Source organism: Hibiscus syriacus, unplaced genomic scaffold, assembly GCF_006381635.1.
Source record: "Hibiscus syriacus cultivar Baekdansim isolate YM2019G1 unplaced genomic scaffold, ASM638163v2 tig00112206_pilon, whole genome shotgun sequence".
In the NCBI taxonomy this organism is placed as follows: domain Eukaryota; kingdom Viridiplantae; phylum Streptophyta; class Magnoliopsida; order Malvales; family Malvaceae; genus Hibiscus; species Hibiscus syriacus.
Genome location: NW_024063267.1, coordinates 281,272 through 296,261, shown reverse-complemented (window position 1 = coordinate 296,261; position 14,990 = coordinate 281,272). Strand labels below are relative to the sequence as shown.

The 14,990-nt window shown below is 32.4% G+C and overlaps 1 pseudogene; it reads right to left on the bottom strand.

Annotated features, from left to right (window-relative positions):
• Positions 1–1,154: 1,154 nt before the first annotated feature.
• LOC120175425 lies at positions 1,155–6,745 on the bottom strand (annotated as a pseudogene).
• Between the last annotated feature and the right edge of the window lie 8,245 nt (positions 6,746–14,990).

The window sequence follows — 14,990 nt, the reverse complement described above, 5'->3', positions numbered from 1 at the left end:
TATTCATGGTTTATTAAGAGTCTCGACAAAGGTGACCCAAAATCCACAATATAAAAACCCAACCGACCCAACATGATCATTTCCATGGGATTTAATTATTTTATAGGCTCAACCGACTCCAGAAAACCCAAAAGCAACCGCCATCCAATCCTCACACCCCACTCAACCACGTGGCTTTTCCTCCTTGGCTACTCTTTCGCTTGAACTCAAGCAAACCTTCCGTCTGGGGATGGGCATAGGTCAGATATGGGTCGGGTTTCATCTAATTCAATTAAAAAAATTTACAATATAAACCCTCCACACAAAAACATGTTATGTAACCCATTGACTAACCTCTAGAACCGAACATTCGGTGAACTGTTCGTAAATCGTTTATATAACATTATGTTCGTTTATTAAGTTAAATAAATAAGTATGAACAAAAATTTTATATTCATTTAATAAACGAACGTACAAGATAAGAGGTGTTTGGTTCATTTATGTTTACGAATAAACTCGTTTATTTTTTTTATATTTTGAATATTAGTGGAAATACATACTAAATTAAATATATGATGAATTTTGAAATTTAAACTATGAATCTTAAGCACTAGTTTGAGTAGTTTGACCATTTTCCCTATTATAGCACAAAAAAACCTTTTCCCATCACTCATTTCCCTTTTATTCTAAATGAACATATTCGTGAATGATAAACTAACATTAAACGAATATATTCATGAACGTTAAACAAATATATAAATGAACATATTCTTAAACACTTAAACGAACAATTTCATGAACATTAAACGAACACATTTGCGAACGTTAAATAAACGAATACAAACACCTTAAAAAATAAATAAACGAACACGATACTTAGAATTAAACGAACATTAATACAACATTATTCGTTCAAACTCGGTTCATTTACACACCTACCAACACCTGATTTTAGCGATAAAGATAAATGACTATCTTACTTATTTTATTTATATTTTAGAAGATATGGCAGACCTCGACAATTAATATTAAATCTTCAGTTAATATCAGTCTAAAATCTGATTCTTATATACAATAGCACACGCAATTAATTACAATGATAATATATATATATGAGAGATATTTCGATCCAATGAATTCATTTATTTTGAATATTTTTAGATATTTCGGATTCTCTAACGCATGGGTGTCGTCTCCTAGGAAAGGTTTTGTTATGTTTTGTCCGTGAGAGAATAAAAATCCGAAATTCCCTAATTGTTTATTACATCTGAATATTATAATGAAAAACAAAAGGCAAAATAAAAGTAGACGGTGCAAATAAATGAACTCGATATCAAATTACCTGGCATATAGGAATTAATCGTCGCGACTGATTCAGCTGGATCAAAGGACGAGCAAGATTGAAGGAACAAGCCTAGAGTAATGCCGGCCCGATCATCGGATTTGCGATGGAGAACAGAGCAGTCCTGAAGCATCTGCTCCAACGATGGCGAGATCACAGACAGTACACAACTGTCCTTCCTGGGTAGGCACAAAACGGGTGGTACAGTAAGGGCAAGATACGTCCTTCTGTCCTCGGTAAATCGGTACATAGCTCGCTCCACATGGGACAAACGGGTTCCTGAAATCGTAGTTCAACTGGGATGCATCGGTCATGTTCCTCTCGGCAGCCTGAAGTACTTGCCTTCCCGTCTTCGAATGGCTCTCGTTTGTGGGGTTTGTTTCTAGAAGGCGCCTGGCGAAGTTGGCTGCCGTTGCCAGGTTCTTTGCCTTGTAGCAGACGGTCATTGCGTTTAGCAGAGCGAGTCTGAGATGAGGCAATTGAAGGTTGCAGTGGGTGAAGTAGGCAGCAAGCTCCTGCTGGCGTACCGGATTGTCTTTCAACTCTCTACGCTTAATCTCCATCTGCAGACCGAGAACATACTCCTTAGCGATGATAATTAACTCCTTGACTTCATCAACTTCCCTCCTCGACTCCACGACAATTAATGGAATCGTATGAAGAATGCCGAGGAAAAGCCAAAGAGCCTCGGTAAATTTTCCGGCTGTTGTGGCCTTGTATCCAGCCTTCAGCTTTTCATCCAGCTGAGAAAATTTGAATACTAGGGCTGGTGGGCCCTGACATTAGGACTAGCAGACTCATTACATCCCCTCTCAACCGCCAAGGTCACCACTGGAGCAGATGCAGATGCACGGAGATAGCTATGGCTGCCAGTGTAGAGGTCAAGAAACATGGATTTTAAAGGAGCAAAGTTTTTTATTCCGAGTTGCCTGCTCAGCAAATGCATAGCTGTATCAAAATTGCCAGCAGCTGCATGATCAGCAGCAAGTGACGATCTCTGTGTCCAAATTTGACTCACGGGCATACCAGGAGACGGAGCCACAAAAACGGAAGAACGAGCATTGGAAGAAACCTTTGGTGTCTCTACCTCAGGGGGAGTTCCAAGTCTTCAAGGTCCCACCCACCCTCTTCGTTTTCTTCACCCACTTCCCCGTCTTCCAAAATTGTAGCAACATCTCCATTTTGTACGCCATCAACATCCACTATATCAAGATCTTCACCCCAATCACCTTCTGCACCGTCCTCCTCTTCACCCGCAGCTCCCCTACCAATATTATCGAATCCACCATCAAATATGCCTTTCATTACTCTCAACAAGGGCCAATCACCACCACACATAACGGGTGCTGGAGGCATCAATAAGGAAGGTTTTTTCCCTTCTGGCAAAGAAGGGACATCATCTCCCAACTCAGCAGCTAAACTTTTGGCCACATCATGTAGCCCATGGACTGAGGCTGTAACATAAGCAAGAGGCAAATGACCGGCATTCTCCAAGATCTTTACACGTTCTTGGACATCGCCGAGATATAAAGCATTGTGAAACTGGCCCATAACATCGTTCTTGACTTCCGCGATTTTCAGCATCTTGGACAGCTTATCCAGGTTACCATTTATGAGATAAAGAAAAGACAACCTCTCAAAGTTCTTTGTCCTCTGGTAGGCATACTCCACTATACCTGCATTGCCTTGGCGAAGGGCTTCCACACCCAATCTATACCAATGATCTTTGTCATCAATCTCCTTAGCTGATGCAACAGCAATTTGGATATTCCCACTCTCTAGAGCCAAGTTAAACCGGGTTCTCTCATCTTTGACAAAATGGAGAGCCACTTCAGGGAACCCCTTCTGTTGTATATAGGCAATCACGGCCTCACCGCAAAGCTGGGAGTTTCTTATCATGCTCATAACATGATCATACCTCTTCCGAAGTAAAGAGAGCTTGAAAATGTATTCTGTGGCATCAATGACCAGAGTCTTATTCTTTCCATCACGATCCAGGCAAAAGATTGTATTTCCGGAAACCTTGGTTATGTATATTGGAATATCGAGGGTTCGAATTATTCCACTATCTCCGTTGGGAAGGCAGTATTTTATATGATTAGAGTGGTGTAAATAAAAACACCATTTTCATCCCAAGCCCCACTCTTAACACGTATTGTCTCATGTAAAGTGCACTGGTGCACAAGCTTCTTGTTAGTAATTATAATGGAATGCTTGCTGAGCAAAGCAACCCTCTCCATGTCACTAGACCAAACAACATACTTCACAAAAGGAGTTTGTAGATCACCAATAACAAGCCTCTGCTGCAGATCAAATACAACGACTCTATCATCTGATCTACACAACAAATTACCTGTTCCGGCATAAAGTATTGCATCCGTAGGCACTGGGAGACCACTCTTTTTAACAACCTCATTTTTAAAATTCTTGATTAAGACTTGGTTATTGCTTTTGTCAAGTACAGCAAACCGGTTCCGAGCCACAAATATAGCAGCATTACCCGGACCTTTCTTTGCCTCCTGTAAGTCATTCCGACCAATGCTCTCTTTTGGTATCAAATACAACTCATAAGTTCCTCCATCAACATCTGAGCAGATAAGAACAGCATTTTCTGTAGGACTATAAGAAAGAGTCCTTGGAGATTGATTCAGGCTAGTAGAACCAGGCCGTCGAATTGGAACTACTTGTGTCTCTCTTTGAGTTGTAAAGTCATAATACCTTAAAAATCGATCCCTGGCATAAAACAGAGAATCCGCACTCACTGCAAAAGCAGGTCGTTCTCTCTCTAACTTAAATACAATCATGCCACTGTCATGTCCAGCTGCCAAAAGATTAATCTCAGGATGAGCTGCAAGAATCCAGAACCTGTCATGTTCTCGACGGAAAGTTTGAAGTCCAGTTCGCTTTGTTGCATCCCACACACGAATACTTTTATCCTCAGAATTAGATACAATGATGTCTTGTTTGGCGTGGAACATAACACATGAAACATTATTCATGTGTCCTCTCACGGTATCCACTTCCCAAGCCTTTGTATCTAAAAAAATAAACAATTTACTCAATCCCACAACAACTCAAGACTATAAATTCCATGATGCACAAAATTTATCCACCTACTTTTAGCAGGTTGTATATGCACAGCCAAAATCATAAAACAAAATGGAGAAGCTGGGGTAGCGGGATCAAATACCAACGATTATTATATCCAACTTGAGGGGAGAGAAGGTAAGTTCTTACGAAGATTTTAATTGGTAAATAAGATTGCGTACAAAAATTTTAATCGGTATTGCTAACGAATGTGCAGTTCCTGTACTTACCATTCATACGCCACAGCTTCACTTGGCGATCATCAGCACCAGAGACTATCAAAGGTAAGGTGGGATGAAAAGCGGCCCAATTTACTCCTCGGTCATGACCTTCCAACACATACTTCACAACAGCATCAACACCACCAAAAAGATCGGTGTTCATCTGGCTCAACCGTAAAATATCATCTGCTGGGGAGGCAACCTTCTTTTTCAAGGAACCAATATCCCAAACTCGAAGAGTCTGGTCAAGGGAGGCAGACACAACAAGGTCTTCTTTAGGATGGAATGAAGCGCACATAACGTAATGATTATGACCAGTCAACACAGAGATGCAAGTTCGTGACTGCCAGTTCCATATGCGAATAGTTTGATCATCACTGGCACTCACAATCCAAGGATGCTCATGATGAAATTGCACGGTACGAATATAATCAAGATGTCCAAGAAGGGTGAAAAGACATCTATGCAACTTGTAGTTCCAAACCTTTATCTTGTAGTCATCCCCTGAAAAATAAAACAATATCATTTGAATGGCACAAGCATCAACGCTTTGTAACAGAAAATCATAGCACAAAATGAAAATTTTTGAGCCGATCTCAAATTCAGACTTGTTGCCCAAGTTGAACAATTCAAGGAAATTGCAAATATAACACCTTATTGAATCTATTTATGATTCCTTATTCTAATGATATGATCACTAATAGGAGGGAAACTCATTAAAATTATAAATAAACTGATATGAAATTCTCTACGTTACAATCTATTTGTATCTACAAATTCTAGATGTATATATGCTCAAATATTTAAAGACATTTCCCACTTATCTTTTTTCAAGCTTTATACAAAAGACTCTTCATGTTAAACCCTTATTTTATAGTAATTTGCCCTATAAAAGGCATCAAACAACCAAATCAAAAAAATATCCTTTCCACAAATCATGGTTTTGTTATAAAGATTGCTACCATCTTAAAAGATATCATAGGCTGTACTAGCAGACTAGCAATTGGGTGGTTAAGAGACTTCACTTCTTCCAGCTAGAACAATGAATAAGTTCAACCAGCTTTACACTGCATCCATGTGGAAAGGCAAAGAAGGGAGTGGAAAGGAAGCCAATGAGAGATAGGACATGGTTGCTATCCTAAAGGGAAGGTAGTTTTGGGCTGAAATTTTGAGGACTTGACAAGCTGCTTGTATCTTAAGGCACATCTGGTCTTATATTTTGCAGATCAGACTCACATCGAGGGATATTGTTGTAAACTTACAACCTTAAAAACAAGTTAGCAGATCTTGACCCCAAGTTCTCACAGTTGGCATTGGAGAATGCTCTTGCATTAAGGGTACAGTGCCAGGTCTTTAATTTCCACTGGCCTTGACTCAGGTGTCCATATCAGGTAGACGAAGTTTTAGGCAAAATCCAACTACAAAAAATCTCTATAATGAACCTAGATCCAGTAAAATCATTCGCATTGGATTTCCCAAATGCCATACAGTTACAAGAACAAAAGAGCTCCGGAATTTAAGCTAACACAACCCAATTAATAATCAAAATCCAAAATTTGACACTAAAATCCACGGATCATTAAATTAATCAACGAGATACATTAATCAGAGATAAACTCAGGCAAAAAGAAAACAAAACCGAACCTCCAGAGACAAACAAAGGCTGGGACATGTGGAAATGGACGCCGCGAACAGGGCCATCATGTTCGTCGAAGCGATCAATCAAAGTCCCGATTCGATAGTCCCATAGCTGGATAACGCCACTGTGGAGACTAGCTAAGATCCACGGCCTCTTAGTGTGGAAACTTAGTCCCTTCACTCTATTACTCTTCGTCTCGAACTTCGTCAACATTTTGTTTCCGTATCTCAATCTCCTGATTCCCCTCTACAAAATCAAATCAAACTCAACGTCTGGAATTTAAGGATCCGAGAAACCAAACAGGGAGAATACGATTCGAAAATTGAACAAAAGGCATGAAAGGAGATTACCTCAGATCTTATCCGGCATCTAAAATTAAGGACAAAAAATGAGATGAAATTGTATTTGAGTTTAAATGAAGAACAAGACAGAGAGATTTGGATCCTCCCCACTGAAATTCTGAATTTTATTATTGTTCGTACAGTGATCACCCCTAAATGCATTTACGACGACGTTTCTGTTGGGTTAAATTGGTCTGGTTTCGAAGGTACCATCGAATAAAAATATTAAAATACAATTATTGTGCAGAATGTACTTTTTGGTATTTATATTTTAAAGTGAATAAATAAGTTTTTTATAAAAGAAATTTTGAGAAAAAATAATATATAAAATTATTAATTTTATGAAATAAATGTAATAATAAATTTAAAATATAACTTGGTTTCTTTAAGAAATAATTTGATATTTTGAAGGGATATATTTATAACAAAATTCAGAAAACCCAATAATAGGTAAAATATGCGTTTAATACTTAAATTATTAGTTTTGGTATGTTTTAGTATCTAAACTTTTATTTTTTCAAAATCATACTTAAAGTTTATTTTTTGTTTCATTTTAGTACCCGTCGTTAAAAACTTTAGTTTTCGTTTCATTTTAGTAAACTCGTTCAAAATTTAACGTTAAGTTTTAAAAAATATTGAAGTTTAGGTGCTAAATCGGACAAAGACTGATAGTTTAGGAAATAAATGCATTAAGTTTTTAACGGCGGGTAAAAAAATGAAATGAAAACTAAATGTTAGGCATGTTTTTCAAAAAAAATTGAAAGTTTATGTATTAAAACAAACCAAAACTAATAGTTTAAATACTAAATGAATAATTTACCCTATATATTATTAACTAATTAAAATATAACAATCTTAATTAAACACAACAAAACATATAAATTTAAGAATTAACATGAGTCAAGTCGAGAAGAGATTTCGATAAACTTGAACCTAATTTGATTATCATGTCATTTCATTCATCAATCGATCTGATTTGAGTTTAAGAAAACTTCATTCAACATATAAAAAATTCACACTTGATACGACATAAATATATATATAAAAAACTATTTTCCGTTGGATAAAATAGTGAGCTAATTGAAAAAATATATATAGAGATGTTTATTACAATTATATGTAAGGGTAAACTACGCGTTTAGTATATAAACTATCAGTTTTGGTCTATTTTAGTATCCTAAACTTTTAATTTTTTCAAAATCATACCTAAAGTTTAGTCTTTGTTTCATTTCAGTACACTGTTTAAAATTTAAATTTAAATTTTGAAATAATTGAGAGTTTATGTATCAAAACGAACCAAAAATGATAGTTTAGGTACTGAAAGCATTAAGTTTTTAACGGCGGGTACTAAATGGAATAAAAAACTAAATATTAGGTATGATTTTGAAAAAAAAATAAAGTTTAGATATTAAAACAAATCAAAATTGATATTACGTACTAAATGTGTAGTTTTTCCTATATAAATATATATATAGGATAATTATATTAGAACTCTCCACGTTTTTTCTTCCTGAAGGTGACCTCTCCATGTTTCTGAAAACTACAGTTTTACTTAGGGATAATACCACGCATGGACACTAAGCTATATAAAATTTTCAATTTAGTACATGTACTTTTGAAATATACATGACATAATTCAACATAGTGGAATCATTATGCACTAAGTAGGGCTTCAGTGTTAAAACTAGCCTTAATTCCCAAATAACTGCCCAAACTATCCCTTTTGTGCCAAATAAGTGCCTACGTTTTTTTTGCCCATTCGGATGCCTAACATTACAAACGGTACCCTTTTAGGTGCCTAGGTCGTTAACGCCCTTAGTTTTCCTGTTTAGTGAAACGTGTCAACACCTAGTAATTTTAAAAATTGTATATAAATTTTTTTAAAAAATTATATATTTTAAAAAGAAAAACATAAATTTTGAAATAACCCATAAACTTTAAAAACTTTTATTTCAACCCCTAAACTCACATCGATCGACACCTTTTACCGTCAAAGAAGCTCCATCTGGCCTCCCCTCCCCCTAGTGACCATAACTCCTATGAAATTGTGATTGGTCGACGATCAATTGGCCACAAATCGACATTTTAAATCTCACGAATACTATGATGAAAATCGTGATCTCACGCGATTTCGACGGTGAATCGACGACAACTACGTCGGCATTAGGATGATATCAAGGACTACATCGATGACAACGGTGGTGGCCAGAGAAGGCACCATTGGTGGACTAAGGTTATGATTTATTATTTTGGGGTTGTTTTATAATATAAGAAAAGTTAGGGTTTTTTATAAACATATTAATATTTTTATAAAAAAATAAATTTCAAAATTATCAGGTGTTGACATGTGGTACTTAACGGGAAAAACTAACAGTGTTAACAACCTGGACACCTAAAAGGGTAACGTTTGTAATGTTAGGCACACAGATTGGTAAAAAGAAAAAACATAGGTACTTATTTGGTCAAAAAGACATAGTTTGGGCACTTATTTAGCCATTAATCCTTAAAACTATAATCACTCTGTTTTTATTGTATATTATTTTTTTTATTTTGATGTATTTTCAATACTTTTATCGAATATTTGGTCATTTTTTCGTTTAATTTTTATGGTTGAATACAATATTATCTCGACATACATATTTATTATCAATTTGGTATTCCTTGCTTCATACCCTCAGATTAAATTTAGATACATGATTTGAATTAAGAGATAATTGTCTTACGACGCTCGATTCTGATTTGTGATTATCAGTGAGTTTTCAATAGTTTCATTTCTTGTTTTGATTTATTTATCAGTGCATTCAAATTTATTTGTATCTATATTTTATTCAAATTTTTACATGATATTTTAACATTTTTATTTATGATTCATGTGTGATCTCAAATAACTAATTTTCTTATGTAATAATGATTATAAAAAAGTTATAATAGTTATGTATTTAGTTTATACTTATTGTTATAAATAGGGATAGACATGAGATTCGAACCCGACATGTTCCGACTCTACTCGACTTGTTTTGGTTAGATTTTTTTTGAAAAAACCGAATTTGGGTCATTTTTTAAGTTATGTTAAGGTTCGTATCGAGTTCGGGTCTAGGGTGAACAATACCCAACCAAAAAAAAACAATTTTACCTTTTATATTTAGAGGTAATTGAAAAATACTCTTTTATATATTATTTTTTTAATTAAATACCTATTTTTATTGAATAAAAATATTTTTTTATTAAATATATTATTTCGAGTCGGGTCGGATTTTTATTTTATCTAAAAAAATCAGGTCATGTGAAATGATATATTTTTCGGGTCGGGTGGTGGATTTAAAATTTTTGGGTTGAGTCGGTTGGACAAAAAATCCGACCCGACCCATGTCCATCCCTAATTATAAACCTTCATTGTAATTTTAAATATTTATTTAATAAAATTAATGAATTCTATTTATGTAAAAAAGAAAATATCAATTCCAAACTTGCTATTATATTAATGTATCTCAGTCCTAGAGAAAGAGAAGGCTTCCGAATCAAATTTATATTATTTCTGGGTTCATGAGACCTTTTACACATCATTTGAAACTTTTCCCCATTGACTTTTCGCCATTGTTGAAGCTCAAGAACATGGCTGCAGAGATCGCAGACCAGAGGCGAATTCCCCCGTCATCATCGACGATCTTCGCCGTGATTAAAAAAATTGGTCGGTTTGGTGCTTTTACGTGGGAGATTTTGAAACACCCGAGCGAGATTTATCCGTTGCTGAAGCTCAAATTGGCCGCCATGAATGCATTGAGCAAGAAGCGAAACCCGTTACAGCCTCAGCACTGGGTTTTTTGCTATTCGATACTTTACGCTCTCTCTAGTTTTGCTATCGTTACCACGGTGCTTCAATCTGCTGAGCTTAGAAAAACTGTAAGTACATTCTTTTCATGTCAACAACTATTGTGATTTGTTTTAGGGTAAATATACATTTTGGTACCTAAAGATTTTGTGGTCAAATTAAATAGTTCCTGTACTTTCGGAAAAAAATGAAATGTAGCCTTCATATTATTCTTTTCTCTCAATATGACCCTTTAACTTATAAAAATCTAATGGAACCATTTGACCAACGTTTTTCGTCATCAATTGTTACATTACTGACGAGACAGCTCATGGTGTTAACGTGGTATTCCATCTATCATGTTTTAGTTATTAATTTAGTTCATCCGTCATGTCATAGGCCACATTATTAACCACCGTGAAGTGTTATGTCAGCATCGTGAATTGTCAAGTAAACACTGTAACGGTCAACGACAAAAAAATATTAGTCAAAGGGTCATGTTGGGTTTATTTTCTAAGTTGGAATGTCACATTAAGAGGAAAAATAATACGATGACTACGTTAGTTTTTCTTTAAAATATAGGGACCTATGGCGTCTTTTTGCCAATTAAATATTTAAATTTGAGTTTGAGGATCAATTTGATATATAAATTTTTGTTGTCCACTTAGATAACTTTAGTTTTTTTTGTTTAAATTAGTACCTAAATTTGGCTTATTGGTACAATTTGGTGTCGAAAATACATTAAAAATCATGTCCAAATGTAGGTTGAACCAATAGATTAAGTTCAAGTACTTAATTAGATAAAACAATTTAAACACCAAATTAAATATTGAAGTTAATTTCATGTACCTAATTGAAGACAAATATATTGAATATGTAATACAATGTTGGCATTGTTATAAAACGTATTCTAAAGTAATTAAATATTGATTTTACATAAAATGTTATTATAAAGTAAAAAATAAGTTTATTTAAATGGTATTTTTATATACGAATTAAACGATTTCAATGGTTAAAATATTTATTTTTATCCTTTACAGTCTTAAATTTGAACATTACATATATAAGAGTACGAATGTTCGTTGTTAAATAATTAATCTTTTAACAAATACGAGGTAGGATCCTGACAACTATTATACCTGTTAAGAAGCAATTAAATTTAAAATAAAAAATAACACACCAATCTATTATTATAGTGTTTACTAACTAAATATTTGCAAACTAATGGGTAAAGTACACAAATGGTCCTCAACTATAGAGTGTTGCTTTGTTGAGCCTTCTAACTATTAAAAGTTACAAAATAATTACTTTACTATTCATGTGTTATAAACTTGTCATCTTTTATTGAAAATTTGGTGACCATATGAGTTGAATGCATGTTAACATGTTGGTTGAGATATGATAAAATCTAATTTCATAATCATTTAAGTTGTATTTTGTGGATCGACATTTTTTTTACATTATAACATCGAACCGATGCTTGAAATATTATGACGATGAGGCAGTGCTTGAAAGCAATGTCATTAAAATATGATTTTATTATATATTAGTTAATAGGTTAACATTAGCATTGAAGATCGTCAAAATTTTAACTAAAAATGATCGAGTTTGTAATATATGAATAGTATGGCGATCAATTTATAACTTTTAATAGTTGAAAAACTTAACAAAACATCACTTCTAGACTAGTCAGATTATTATTTTGTGACTTTTACTAGTCGATGACTTAACAAAACAATGTTCTATAATCAGAATATTTGTGTATTTTAACCTAAAATAATTTAATATAAACAATTTTATTATGTTAAATTAATGAAAATTGCATTATTCAAATAGCTATGTAAGTATTAAGTAGGGGTGTTCAAATCCAATTACTCGTATTTTCATGTACCCGAATTGTTAGGTACTCGAGATTTTTAAGTCACAAAAATTCGGTTCATAAGAGGCGAGTACTCGTAAGTCGGGTACCCATAAAATTCAGGTAGCACATTTTCGGGTCAGGGTACCCGGTTGATATTATTTTATTTATTAATGTATATTAATTTTAGAAAATCCATATAGAATAACATAAAATATAAAACTTAAAAGTTTATAACAACAATTCAAATTATAACCTAAAAATAAAATTTGAAAATATAAATATCAAATTAAAAATGAAATTATAATAAATTTAATAATTTAAGATTAAAATAAATAATAAATGTTAAGGTGAAATAATGAAATATATATATAGATAATATAATGGAAATTAGAAATAATTTAATGATAATAAAATAAAAAAGGAAAAAATATTCAATTAATAATAATTTGTGATTCGAGAGTCTTATGGAAACTCCGTTAAAATAGCGGATCGAGTATCCAGCCCATAAAATCATATTTATCTAAAATACCCTATTTAGATCAGATCAATCAAACGAGTGAACGGAAAATATTTTAGGATATTTTTAAAGACCTATACTAAGTGGCAAACTGTCGATCAATTTAGGGCTGTTCATTCGGTTAATTCGATGGCCGAACCGATCGAATTACCATAATCAAATTTTTTTCTTTAACCGTTAACCGAACCGAACTTTTTTTCAAAAATATTAACCGAACCGAATAAATTCGGTTAATTTTGAATTAACCGAATTTTGTTAGAATTTCGAATTTATATAAAAATTAAATATTTTTTAATTAAAAAAACAGTTTATAATTAATTTAAATAATATATAATTATAAATAAAAATTTTATATAAATTTTTTTAATTAATATTGATTTAAGTTTAAAAATTATGGATCTTAAATTATTAACTGGGTTTAAATGATTTGGGCTTAGCCCATATGTTATATATAATATTTAATATTTTTTAATTCAAAAAAAACAGTTTACAATTAATTTAAATAATACAATTATAAAAAAAATTTTTATATAATTTTTTTAGTTAATTAATATTGATTTAGGTTTAAAAGTTATTGAATCTTAAATTATTAATTGAGTTTTAAATGGTTTGGGCTAAGCATATGTTATATAAATATATTTAAATTTAATTTCGATTAATTAAATTCGAACCGAATTAACCGTTAATCGATCGAATTAATTCGTGACCTCCGAATTAACCGAACTTTAATTCGTCAGTTAATCGAATTATTCGAAAATTTGAAAACCCTAGATCAATTTAGATAAAACTTCACATCATTGAAAGCGCCAATTCATTTAATAAATAAACTTTTATTATTGCTAATGGCAATTATGCGATATGAATCAAGTCAATATTAATAAGGCGTGTTTGGGATAATTATGGTTGGATTGGTACACTTCAAAGTATAAAAAATGATTCAATAATAGAAAATAATAGGGATAAAATAATATTTAGTCCTTAAATTTTTTGTGTATAATGGTCTCAAAACTCGACAATTTCTCTAATTAGTCCCTCTTCCAAACTTGGAATTTATTGTGGTGGGATGATGTAGGCCTTTCTTAACACTTTTTGTTTTTACATTCTAGTTTTTGGTCAAAATTGTTAATTATCAGGTAGTATCTTTTCAGAATTTTTTTAGCCATTGACAATAAAAAACATACTCGTTGTACATTACTTGAAACCCGAGATTTTAGGAAGAATAACACTCCCTTTTACAACTAAAGTCGTTTGATGAGTTCGACTTTTAGTTTACTAACAGTAAAAGCACATTGTTGACCTAACATTTTTACACTTGTATATTATTAACGTGTCACACATTATATTTCTCAAGATAATTGTGACATATTATATCATTTAGTATGATAATGTCGTATGTGTCAAATTAATTAAGATAATAACAAAATATATGTCACGCACTTAAGATAATATCAACATTATTACATCATCTAAGACAATCAGTGATGTTGCATTATCTAATATGGTATGGTATATTCATGTCATCAAGATGATTATATACATGTGACATTAGCAATTAAAATTTTTGAAAATATTTACATCAATAATATATTGACGATTGTAATTATAATTTTATCTAATAAAACCTTTTGACCAAAATTTAAGATGTTAGAAAATTAAAATGTACAAAAAAATAAAATAAAATAATTGTTTAAATAAATGTTTGGAGCTAATTTTCATATCATGATAAAAAAATTGATTGAAAAAGGGTAAATATACATTTAGTATCCAAACTATTAATTTTGGTATGTATGTACCTAAACTTTTAATTTTTCGAAATCATACATAACGTTTAATTTTCATTTCATTTTAGTAAAAACTTAATGCGTTAATACCTAAACTATCTGCTTAGGTCCGTTTTAATACCTAAATTTTCATTTTTCAAACTTAACGTTAAATTTAAATGATGTACTAAAATGAAATAAAAACTAAAGTTTTTAACGTGTGATACTAAAATAAAACAAAAGCTAATTTTAAGTATAATTTTGAAAAAATAAAAGTTTAAGTAATAAATAAAACTAATAAATTTACACATTAAAAAGCATCAAAAAGTGTACATCCAAACATACCTTAATAGCCTGTACAAATGCTGAAAAGGATTGAAGTCGAGCCAGAAAGTCCAAAATACTGAATAAATATATCTCAAATTTCAACTCTTT